This window comes from Pinus tabuliformis, chromosome 4_1 (genome assembly GCF_031772625.1).
Source record: "Pinus tabuliformis cultivar Carrire ecotype Pingquan chromosome 4_1, CPIR1, whole genome shotgun sequence".
In the NCBI taxonomy this organism is placed as follows: domain Eukaryota; kingdom Viridiplantae; phylum Streptophyta; class Pinopsida; order Pinales; family Pinaceae; genus Pinus; species Pinus tabuliformis.
In genome coordinates this window covers 439,370,731-439,381,889 of record NC_142303.1, presented here as the reverse complement: position 1 = coordinate 439,381,889, position 11,159 = coordinate 439,370,731, and the positions used below count along the sequence as shown (strand labels likewise).

Here is an 11,159-nt window from a genome sequence, read left to right as displayed (position 1 = left end):
CAGTGGTTGATACTACTGTTGGAATTCCATATGTATGAGAAGGAAATAATACTGAGGAGTGGGCAGGTTGAGATGTTGAAGCTTCTAATCCCTGGTGAACGACAATATGTAATGGGGGAGTGGATAGTTGACTTTGCAGAGGGGAAGATGCAATGGAGGATGTGGATGAAAGCTCTTCACTATCAGATCCTTCAGTATTTTTCTTCGCCTTTTTCCTTTTGGGTAAAGGGAACTCAGTGGGTTCAATACTGAGCTTTTCGCTCTGAAGTCTGGTGAGAGGATGAGGTAAATTGAACTGCGAAGTCGCACTGCTTTGTGATACCTCAGATTTCTGTGGTGAAATCGAGAAGCTCTGAAGTTTGTGGATAAGAGACTGGACTTCAGGTGATTCAAGACTTAATTGTTCTGGAGTATGATGGGTTTGAGCAGTGGTAGTTGATTCTCCTTCTTCTTGTTTGGATACCAGCGAACCAGTATGCAAATGGGAAGATCGAGGGGATTCGGAGGGAGGATTACTCTTAGAATGGCTTATGGGTTTTGGCTTATGTGCCATTCACAGTTGTTGGCCCTCCTTCTAGCGCCAAAAATGTTGATGCCTCGAAAATCGCTGCAACAACATCGGGGATAACCACCCAGTCTGGACCTTAGTACAGCTCCTTTTCCGTTTGGAATAGTGGCTCCGACTGGGGATAATGGGACCAGTTTCCCAAATGTGGATAATCGGGATGAATGGATGATTTATAAAACTAAGCTAGCGATGGGTGAATAACTAAATCTATTGACAAGAATAAAAAGAACTATAACCTATCCCGGGAATCTATTGAGCTTTAGAGTGTAGCGTTTGATGGTCTATGTCTAAATACAGGCATATAGATGACTCCATTTATCAGACATAGATGTTAACTTATTCAAGATTGTTGTGCATAAATAGTTAAACAGAGCGATTAAAGCGATATTACCACACTCATCATTTATATTATCGACATATACATGATTAAAAGGAAAGCATTTCATAAAACATCAAATAGTGGAATGAATACAGATCTGCTGTTACAGCGCATGCATATAATCAACAATAGCGAGGATAATCAAATAACAATTCACATAACAGGAATGAATTCAGACATAGATAGAAATACCATATGAGCTGCTTTGACACTCCCGATATCAATCGCTACTTGTAATTCTTTCTTCAACGCAGAAACATTCACAACAACGACAATAGTGCACAATTGCATAAAAAAGCTTCTTTGCTGAATTAAGAAAGACTGGTCCAGTTTCATAAAAGAATATTGACTGAAGCACAATAGTGCAAACTTCAGTCTTTAAGTCTAGTACAAAACTTTACAACCCTTTCCAAAACAATGAAAGGGTCTATAAATACTAAATTAATCTAAATATCTATTAAACTGAAATGCAACTAAATCGGTATCAATAAATTTTTCTCCTATTTTCCTCAGCGATCTGGCAATTGGCGGCATGATTCATCAGGTAGGCTGCTTGCCTTTAAATCTGAGCTGGCTTATCGCAAGCATTGGCTCTACTTCCGAAGGTTTGTTGAGGCGCGAACTGAGCTGGGCGGCATAGGTGGCATCCTGAATATCGGGAATTATACACCCGATTGCATCTGTTAAACACTTAAGGGTGGCTCGCTGTGTGTGCGGCTTAATCAGGAAAAGCCAATATGCATCGAAGGTTAAACTGTTAATCCCGGCGATTAATCTCGCCTTTTCCTCCAAGTCAGGATAACATGATTGCTCCAACATGTTTGTTGTTGTGATCTTTCCTGGTGTACATTGGGAAATCATATTTGCTAAGTAGAGAGTGTTGTTAACCAGATCAACTAGATTGCTGGAAGTTGATTTACATCTTGAAGCTGCTCTTTCTGCTTTCATCACCTGAGTGTGCCATTCTGTGAAAAGTATGTCCTTATATGTTTCTGAAATCTTGGGCAAATTTGCTTCTCTCCCTTGATCAAAATCTTGCCAGTCAAGATATCCAGTTATGATCTCTTCGGCCTGGTCTAACTCATTCCTGGCCTTCTCTACCTGCTGATTTATGGATGTTGTTAGCTCACACAATGGCTCTGCCTGAGTGATTTGTTGACACAGGAGCCTAATTTGTGATATTAATGCAGTGTTTATTTGCAATGCTTCTACTCTGAACTCATCTACTTGTGGAGCGCCCTTTATTATTTCGAGCTGTGATGATAATTGAGCGATTTTCTCATCTTTTGTTTTCATCATTTGCTCATTCACTGCCCTTAATTGTGCCAATGCCTCTGATAACTCTTTCTGTTTCTGGATCGCGTTTTGGTCGACCCTTTGCTTTTCTACCTGCAATTGCTGAGTTAATTGACTATTCACTTGTTGCTGTGTCGACAATTGCTGCTCCACCTGCTCTGCCTTCTGCTTTGATTCAACCAACTCTGCTTGTAATGCGAAAATTTCTTGGTCCTTAGTCTTTAGTAAAAGACTTACCTCCGATGCCTTGTCGATTGTTGCTGCCGAATAGGCTCCTGCATACTGTGACAGTTTTGTCAGGTCATCGGAGGGGTCGAATTCCTCTTTCCAAACCACGCTGCCCATAACAGTTTGTTCTGGGAAAAGGGAAGGTTGATCAATCCTCCTTCTTTTCCTTTGTCGTTTTACCACTGCTCTATGCCTTGGGCTGTAGAAAACATCCAGGGGAGGAATATCTTCTACCTGAAGAATGATTTGGTCGGAGGGGTCCTTTGGTATTATTTCAACATCTTTAGAAATGGGTGGGCCGCTGGTTCCGCTTAGAACCTGAGGTGAAGTGATGTCCTGTGTGTCGCTTGGCTTGGAAGTGTCTGTATCCTTGGAACATTCCAACCCACTGATGATGGAATCAAACTGTTTCCATTCCTGGATCAATATAGGGTCAATAGTAGTATCTATATTGACATCAGTGGTGGTTTGTTTTTCCTTTTCAGCTTGGGACTCCTTCCGCACTTTTTCCTGCTCTCTTTTCTGCTGTTCCTCTTGTTCTTTCTTTTGCCTTTCCTCTTGCTCTTTCTTCTATTGTTCCTCTTTCTCTTTCCTCTGTTTCTCTTCGTGTGCTCTCTTCTGCCTTTCTCCTTTTTCTTTTCTCTGCCTTTCCTCCTGTTCCTTTTTATGATCCTTTGTTACAACCGGGGGTTCCTTTGACTGTTGCCGAAAAGGCTCACTTGATGATGTCACCGAGGTTGTTGGTAGTAAATCTAGAGGCAGAGTTTGCAACCTCTGTTCTCTAAGCTTATTAAACTCAGTCAGCCCTTCATCATTATATTTCATTCGAGCGAGTTCTTTAGCCTGACCTATTGTTTCGACTGAAACGAATAGGTCGTCAAACATATCTTCTTTGTGCTCAAATTTTGTCAATTTGGCCTGTTCTAGTGCATTGTAGGCAACTTTCTTTGGATCATATGGCATGTTTGGGATAGTCGCCAGAGTTAAGGATTGAATCTTTGTGGCTTCCTTTTCTGCATGTTTGAGATCATGCAGAGTATAGACACCACACCTCAAGGGAAAAGAGGGCCAGCCCCTTTTCTTTTCTTTCTTGAGAGTCTGTGTAACACTCTCAGCCATAATCTGATAAGCGATTTCTCTTGCTAGCAGTTTATCTGGTATATACAAAGGGAGAACATGTGGGTTGGCTTGGCTGCCGAAAACTCTTATGTAGGTAAATCTCTCCTCTCCAAACCAACTTGCTACCGCTGTTATATTAAACGAAGCTTGATAGGAAATCTTGGGAATGGGTTTATCAAAAATAGAATAATGAATAGGCACCATAAAGCCATTGCAGATTTGGGTTAGATGGTGCTTGTAAGAGGACTTCCATAGTTTCTGATGTTATATGTGGATAGTCGTGGGATCTTGTGGCGTCCACCTCCAGCCGAGCACGGGAAATTTAGAATTGAAACATAGTGTATCTAAGATATATGCACTGTAATAGAATGGGGGAATTTTCCTTTCAGTGACGACAGTCTGATGTCTAAAATGATGCACAGCTTGTGCTAATTTGTCAGAAAGGATAGTGGCCCAATCCATAATTATACCGTTTACAGCTGCCTCCATTAGAGGAACCATCTCTATGGTAAAATTAGTAGAGTCATGCAATCCCCATAATCTACACATCATTATTCCCGCATAGCAATAAGGAGAAGCAAGAGAATCAACCGAGTACTTACCGGAAGATTTGTGTTTGTGTTTGGCTGGATTTTGTCTCCAATCCCGGATGGGTTCGGATTCAACTTCATTTTCGCTTGCAAACTTCTCCAGGAACGCTTTATTATATATCTTCTCCAGCTCGGGCAAATGATACATTTGCCTTAGATCATCCGGCCTGAACGATCCGAAGATTCTTCCATCTCTAGTGCTGAGAGTTCTATCCAAGATTGGGATTTCTTGAATCGCCCACCGCACTACGTCTGTGTATGGGAGAATTTGCTCCCTGGCCGCTATTCTGTGAAGGAAAGAGTCGGCTAAATCTTTGAGAGTACATTCAGACTTCCGAGTAGGATCCGCAGTAGCTTCTATTACTGTCTTTACTGGTTCTTCGGCTTCAATTAGGTTGTAAGTGCCTTGCCAAGTAACTCTGGTGAGACCCGTGCATGTAGTATCAGATATTAAGCCCTTCTTCTTGTCCACGAGAGCTTGTCCTGCAGCTGGTGTAGTGGAAGCGCCTGCGGTCTTCTTAGATTTCTTCCCCATCTTGTTTGAGCTTCCTTCTATGGATGAATTCTGCACAGCGGAGAGAATAAACGTAACACAGAGATATGCTAATGAAAATCCAATACGGGAAAGATATATCAATCGAAGCGTGCTGAGAGATTAACTCTTAAAAATGGCTGCGGATCCAATCGATGGGAAGATCTTACAGATACATTAAATGGCCGTTTAAGGCCTACCACCTCTTAAATGCTCATTACACCATTATTCGGCTGAATGGCTTGCTTAAGCGTGCTATGGATATTTTAGCAGTTGAGTGCAGGTGATGAATTATTTAAGAGATCAAACTTTAAATACGAATGTATCATAATATCCCTCCATTTAACAACTTTTTCGAAATCCACGCTATATCGCAATCGGACATCGGAAACACTTTAAATCTTTATGTTGGCAATTTTGAAACGCCGATCGCCGATAGCGATATCGCATCGCATCGGGAGAATAGGTGTTATATAAACATACGGATAGCATACCCCTGACCGCCGATAGCGAAATCGCATCGCATCGGGGTAGAATCTAGGCGCCTTATTATTATACATGAGATATTGCCGATTGCCGATTGCGAAATTGCATCAGAACGGGGTGAATGACTTAAGGTGCTTATCTTGTATATAAAGTATCGTTGATTGCCGATTGCGCATCACATCGGGACTAATGGCATGGGGTGCTTTATGATGTGCATGGAGTTTTGCCGATAGCCGATAGCGATATCGCATCGGCGGGATCCCATATGTCACTTATTTGCGTCTTCTATGTCATTGCGATATGCGATCTTGCGATCGCTTTATCGCAATGATAAAAGATTGTTATATTTGATTCAATATGGGTTTTTCAAAAGGTTTTATATAATGCCTTCATTTGGTTTGCGGACCTTTTACAAATAATGCAATATTGATACCAATTGACTTCTAAAGGGACCCATTTCACATAATAATTTTGTAAATAAAATGTTATGAAATGGGGGGTTGTTGTGGAGCACAACACCACCATAATGTAGTTTTCCCTTGAAGTTGGAAAATGGCCAAACGGGCCTTCAAATTGTAATCATATTCATACAATTGGAAATATTTATTCATATTAATTAACCATGCTTCCGTAGCCTCTTCTTGTTCCCCGTGAAAGAGAGGAGGCTTCGTTTTTTGAAATTCTCCTTGAAGTTCAATTCCCTGTTTCTTCTTTGTCTTGTGATCCGACACATTACCTGATTCTTCCCCCTGGATTTCTTCTCCTCTTTTTATTTCCATGTTTTCAGTTTGGAATTCCTATTCCCCGGTTGTGTGGTCGTGCTCTGGACTAGGGGCTAGTGGACAGTGATTTTGTCTATCCGACAAGCGCTTTGATATTTTCTCTTGTTCCTGCATGAGCCTTTCATTGTCTGCCCGGAGTGAGGCCATCTCACCTTTCAGTTCTTGGATAGTGGTTTCTAGGTCTGCATTGGGATTTTGTGAATCGTCGCCCAGCTGCACCCAAACTCCTGGATTTCCTTTCTAATATGTTGTTGGCCTTGTTCCCATTATGGAACCATGTAGTAAGTTTTCGCTTCGCCTCATATTGAACCTTACTGCTTCCTACATGTACATTGTCAAAACTGTTATTTATTACCCAAAGGTTTTAGTTTGGAAACCTGAGTCCACTCTTATACCATATGTAATACCTCCATAGTACACACATATAAAAAAATTTGAAAATGAAACATTAATATGAATATATATCCTCATATATATTTATGATCATAATTTATTTCGTTATATGTTAATACCCATAGTTTATTTGACTAAAGCTTAAGAGCGCATGCTTAGTTTTTAAATACTTGACTTGTCAAGAATGAATTTGACTTTTTTCTCAATCACTAAATAAATGATGGGACAATAAAACACAATGCTAAAATTCATGATATTGTTTAAATTACATCATGGGTACGGTATTCATAATTTAAACAAATATTATTATACATATGATTTTTATTCGGTATTAAAGCCGTTTCACCAATGGAATTAATGGCTCTGGGTTTGTGGCTAGCCCAGGCGCCATTGGTACAAGCTCGTGCCTCGATCTTATGCATGCGCAATAAACCTCTGCAACCTTGGGCCTGTTGGCGGCCAGAGAGTTCTACGTATGTCCACTCTCAACTATGCTTCTCGAGGTTCAGCCCTTCCATCGACAGTTCCTTGTAGATGGCTAGATTGAACGGCTCATCTGTTGTCAGTAATTCTTAACTTCGCTGAGGGAACTCATTTGGTATGGTTTTGCTTGAGGGTTTTGACTCCTGCCTAGTTGAGGGCCTTTGCAACAATGGCTCTTTTTTGTGGCATCGAGGTCCCTTACAGTGGCTCTGAGACTGCACCATCCCTCCAGAACACCATCACCAGAGGCCTGCCTATTCTTCATAGGTATTAAGAGTTAATTTCTTACTCCAAACTTCCATTTGTTTTCGTTTCTTTCCTTTATTTACAGCACTAGTTTTGTTCTATGATGATTCTAACACCACTTTTTGGTCAAGGTACGAGGTGGGGATCTGCGATTGTGGGGTATTCCAACGGACTACGGCTAACCCTACAGCCGACTATGCTCCTCGCGTTCTTTCTGGGTATTAATCCTCTTCCGATTCCAGGGTTAGCACAGGGTTGTTGGCTATTTAGTTGAGAGTCTGTATTGGCTTTTTTGATAGAGAATCGTTAAGTCTATGGTAAAATGTAAAGTGGAGAAGGGTATACTAAGACTGCAAAGTCGACACTTTGTAATTAATTTTCTTCTTGTGTTGAATGTGAAATTAATTTTTAAGAGCCTTATGGCCTCGGCTGTAAGTGCAAGGTCTGGCTCTTGTGTGGATTGGTCGTTCTGTCTTCTCTTATTCTAGACTATATGAAGGTTGCACCTTTTATGTCCATCTTAGAGCAGGGCATTATAACGATGTTTTTCTTTTCTTTTACCTCTCTGTATCTATATTGCTGCTCTAGAAATGTCGAAAGGTTATTCACAACATTCACTAGTGTGATTCCTTAAATGTATACTTGTTTTTCTTCAGAAATGGTTCTCGTTATTTGGCTGTCGAATGAATTTCTAAACGGGTCCTTGAATACACTTAGGTTTTCTATTTAACTTCATAATCTCCTTAATGTTTATGAGATTAGTTTTTTTTCTCAGAGATTCTTGTTGCAAATCGTGATAATCACAAGGTATTTCATGTGAAGAAGCCATGAGGCCTGTAAGTAGGCAGAGGATATATCTGTTCTGATTCGACTTATATTACGAGGTTTGATTTTATGTTATCCCGATTGGGAGTTGAATAATACTGTAACAAATTCATTTAAGATTTGAACAAAAGAGAAATCCTCTGTTTAAAGAATGACTATACTAGTTGTTTCCTATTCTTGATAATATGTTAATTTTATTCATAATTATGCGAACTTTGAGCACCAAGAATATTGTTTTTTTTGTTCTCGTTCACTTGTAGAGTTTCTTCTTTTTTTCTGCTTTTCTCTATACTCAATGTACATGATTTCTTTTTGCTTCTCGTTTTCATCACGCTATTAGGAAGTTTTTAAACTACTTTTTCCCACTAAATGCAATACCAATAATCACAAATTCTTGAATTAAAACAAGTATTACCTCGAGATATTTTATAATTACTTTTAATTATCAATGAAACAACGCGGGAATGAAACTTATAAATTTCTCTTTCATAATTAAAATATCAGTATTTCCTGCCTATTAGTTTACAGTTGAATCCTATAGTCATATTTTAAAGAAGAAGTTAAAATATTTTAGGTTCTCTCGCCATGCATAAAGATTAAAGATCCTATAATCAATTTATCGTAGTTATTACAGTCATAATTTAACGACTCAGTCTTAATAGACAAGCTAGATTGCAATAAATAACTTTATCAGAGATTCATTTTACTTATCTGTTTTCCGCTACTCCGAATTGACTTAAAATCAAGATTTGCACTTAATTCCTTCCTGCCTTCACGACTCACTCTTAAGAGACAAGCTAGATTGCAATAAATAACTTTATCATAGATTCATTTTACTTATTTATTTTCTGCTACTCCGGATTGACTTAAAATCAAAATTTGCACTTAATTCCTCCCTGCCTTTAGATACCAAATTTGATCAATCTCCCCCATGCTATTTAGATACCAAATTTGATCAATCTCCCCCATGCTACTCCTGGCTTGAAGAATGCTCTACCTTAGGGATTCAATCATTTACTGGCTATTTGATCCTTACCCGACATAGCCTTTTCAAACTGTGTGACACTTCAGTACAATTTTCTTATTTCTCAGTTTCATCCCCATCCTCTTGATCATTTGTTGTCGCTGTATTATACTCTAGGATTTAGTTTTGAAATAGTTTTCATAACTAATTACCTAGTAAGAAAATAATAGTATTTACCCATAGCTGTAAAATATTATCGTTTAATAACAGAAATTCCAAAAATAGTTCATAATTCAAACAAATAATAATAATCTATTTAATTACAGTAAAATTAAAATATTTACATTAATGAGGGATATTACTTATGGTCTGTAATGATGGAAGTCTAAGAATTTCATACACTGAGGATTCCTTTCTCCTAGAAAATTGTACGATGACGACCGTCTAAGAATTTCATACGTTGAGGATTCCTTTCTCTAAGAATCTGTGATCGTGTGAATATGCAAATCAATGATCCACTCCGTATCTTGTTTTTTAATGTGAATAAAGTCATAATCAATACATGGAATTAAAAAAAATAATAAAATAATAATTGATTTTGTGTATAGTGATTAATATTTGTTTAAATAAATCACTAAAAAACTATGGCACCAAATATTTAATATTTTAAAGATTGAAGTGAAATATTTATTAGTTTATTATATTGTCTTTATGCCTTGTAATTGCAATTTATAACCTAAGGGGTTTAAAGGATTGGCATTGGCCAAAAGTGTCGGAAATTTGGGTAAAAAATTCAAATTTTTTTTAGAAACAATTAAAATCATATTTTTGATAATAGAAATAGCACTAAATTTCCATTACTTAAAAACAAAAAAACATAATCATTACACTACGACATTTATAACCTCGGTTCAATGCCCTGTATCCTTCCGACTTATTGTGTAAGCTTCCTCCCCGCAGAAAGTGCACATGCCACATATCGTTCACCCACAAAAAACACATGGCCAATTTCAGTTTCTCCGCTTACACTCCTGTATATATAGGGTTATGTTTCACTCCTCCCCCCACAACTGCCTTCAGCGTCTCCAAATATGGAGAAACCTTCCCCGGGAAAACGTGACGATGAACATGCTCTACCAAACGAAGATGTCGGGCAAACATCTTGGCAGTTTAAAGGAATCCGACTCCGAGAATGGGGGAAGTGGGTATCCGAAATTCGGATGCCGAAATCGAGGGAGAAGATATATCTGGGTTCCTACCATACAGCCGAACAGGCGGCCCGGGCCTTCGACGCCGCAATGTATTGCCAGAGGGCCCAAAGCTAAATTCAACTTCCCCGACTCCGTGCCGTCGATTCCTTCATCGTCTTCTCTTTCTCGTCAGCAAATTCGTGTGGCCGCGGCCAAATATGCCTTCAATGAACTCCCTTCAAGTAAAGACGAGCCCTCCCTCCACCATAAAATCGACAATAATGGAAACGAGGAGCCCTCGCGGTTATGTTCTGCTTCGGAAATGAAGCTGTCGAGCGACGAGCAGCAGAAATCGGAGGAGTTGGCATTTTGGCAATCTCTGTTTGCGAGATCAGATCCCAATTGGTATCTTAATTTGGAAAAATTCCTGTCCATAGACGAGGCGCTGGGTTTGGAGCTCGTACAAACTTCGCAGGATGATGAGGTCGACATCTCTGTTGATACAGAGCTCTGGAACTTCGAAGACGAATAGGGTTTCTAGGGCACGTGGTCAGCCACAAAATCCAAATTCAAACTGTCCTTCTTCTTGCCTGGCATTGGGCCACTGGGATTTGTGGGGGACCAACTTCAACCCATAGACATTGTACCACAACCTCCTTACTCTGTAAACTTATCATCATTACCAACAATAATATGTAGGATCATTTTAATAAAGATGTAGTTTTTGTTAATGTACGATCATTTCTAAGTAAAATGTATTTTTTGGGTTTTTAGTAACTATTTGTAACAACAATGTCCCATACTTTTCTAAACAATTTAAATTCAGCTTTTAACCAAAAAAAAATTATATGAAGTAAGAAACATCTAATATATTGATAAAAAAAAAAATGACTTAGAAGTTATAACTTTTCTATATTTATATTATATGCGATTTAGGGTAAGTCAATATATTGCTATTTTAATTTTTTATTGTATACGATGTATATATATGTATATATATAGATATGATGTTTTCGCATAAGAGGCCCTTTACAGTTTTATATAGAAAAATGATGTAGCTAACAGTTAAAATATGATG

At 38.7% G+C, this 11,159-nt stretch overlaps 1 pseudogene; it reads left to right on the top strand.

Annotated features, from left to right (window-relative positions):
* Positions 1–9,982: 9,982 nt before the first annotated feature.
* Positions 9,983–10,613, top strand: LOC149176211 (ethylene-responsive transcription factor ERF022-like; annotated as a pseudogene).
* The last annotated feature ends 546 nt before the right edge of the window (positions 10,614–11,159 follow it).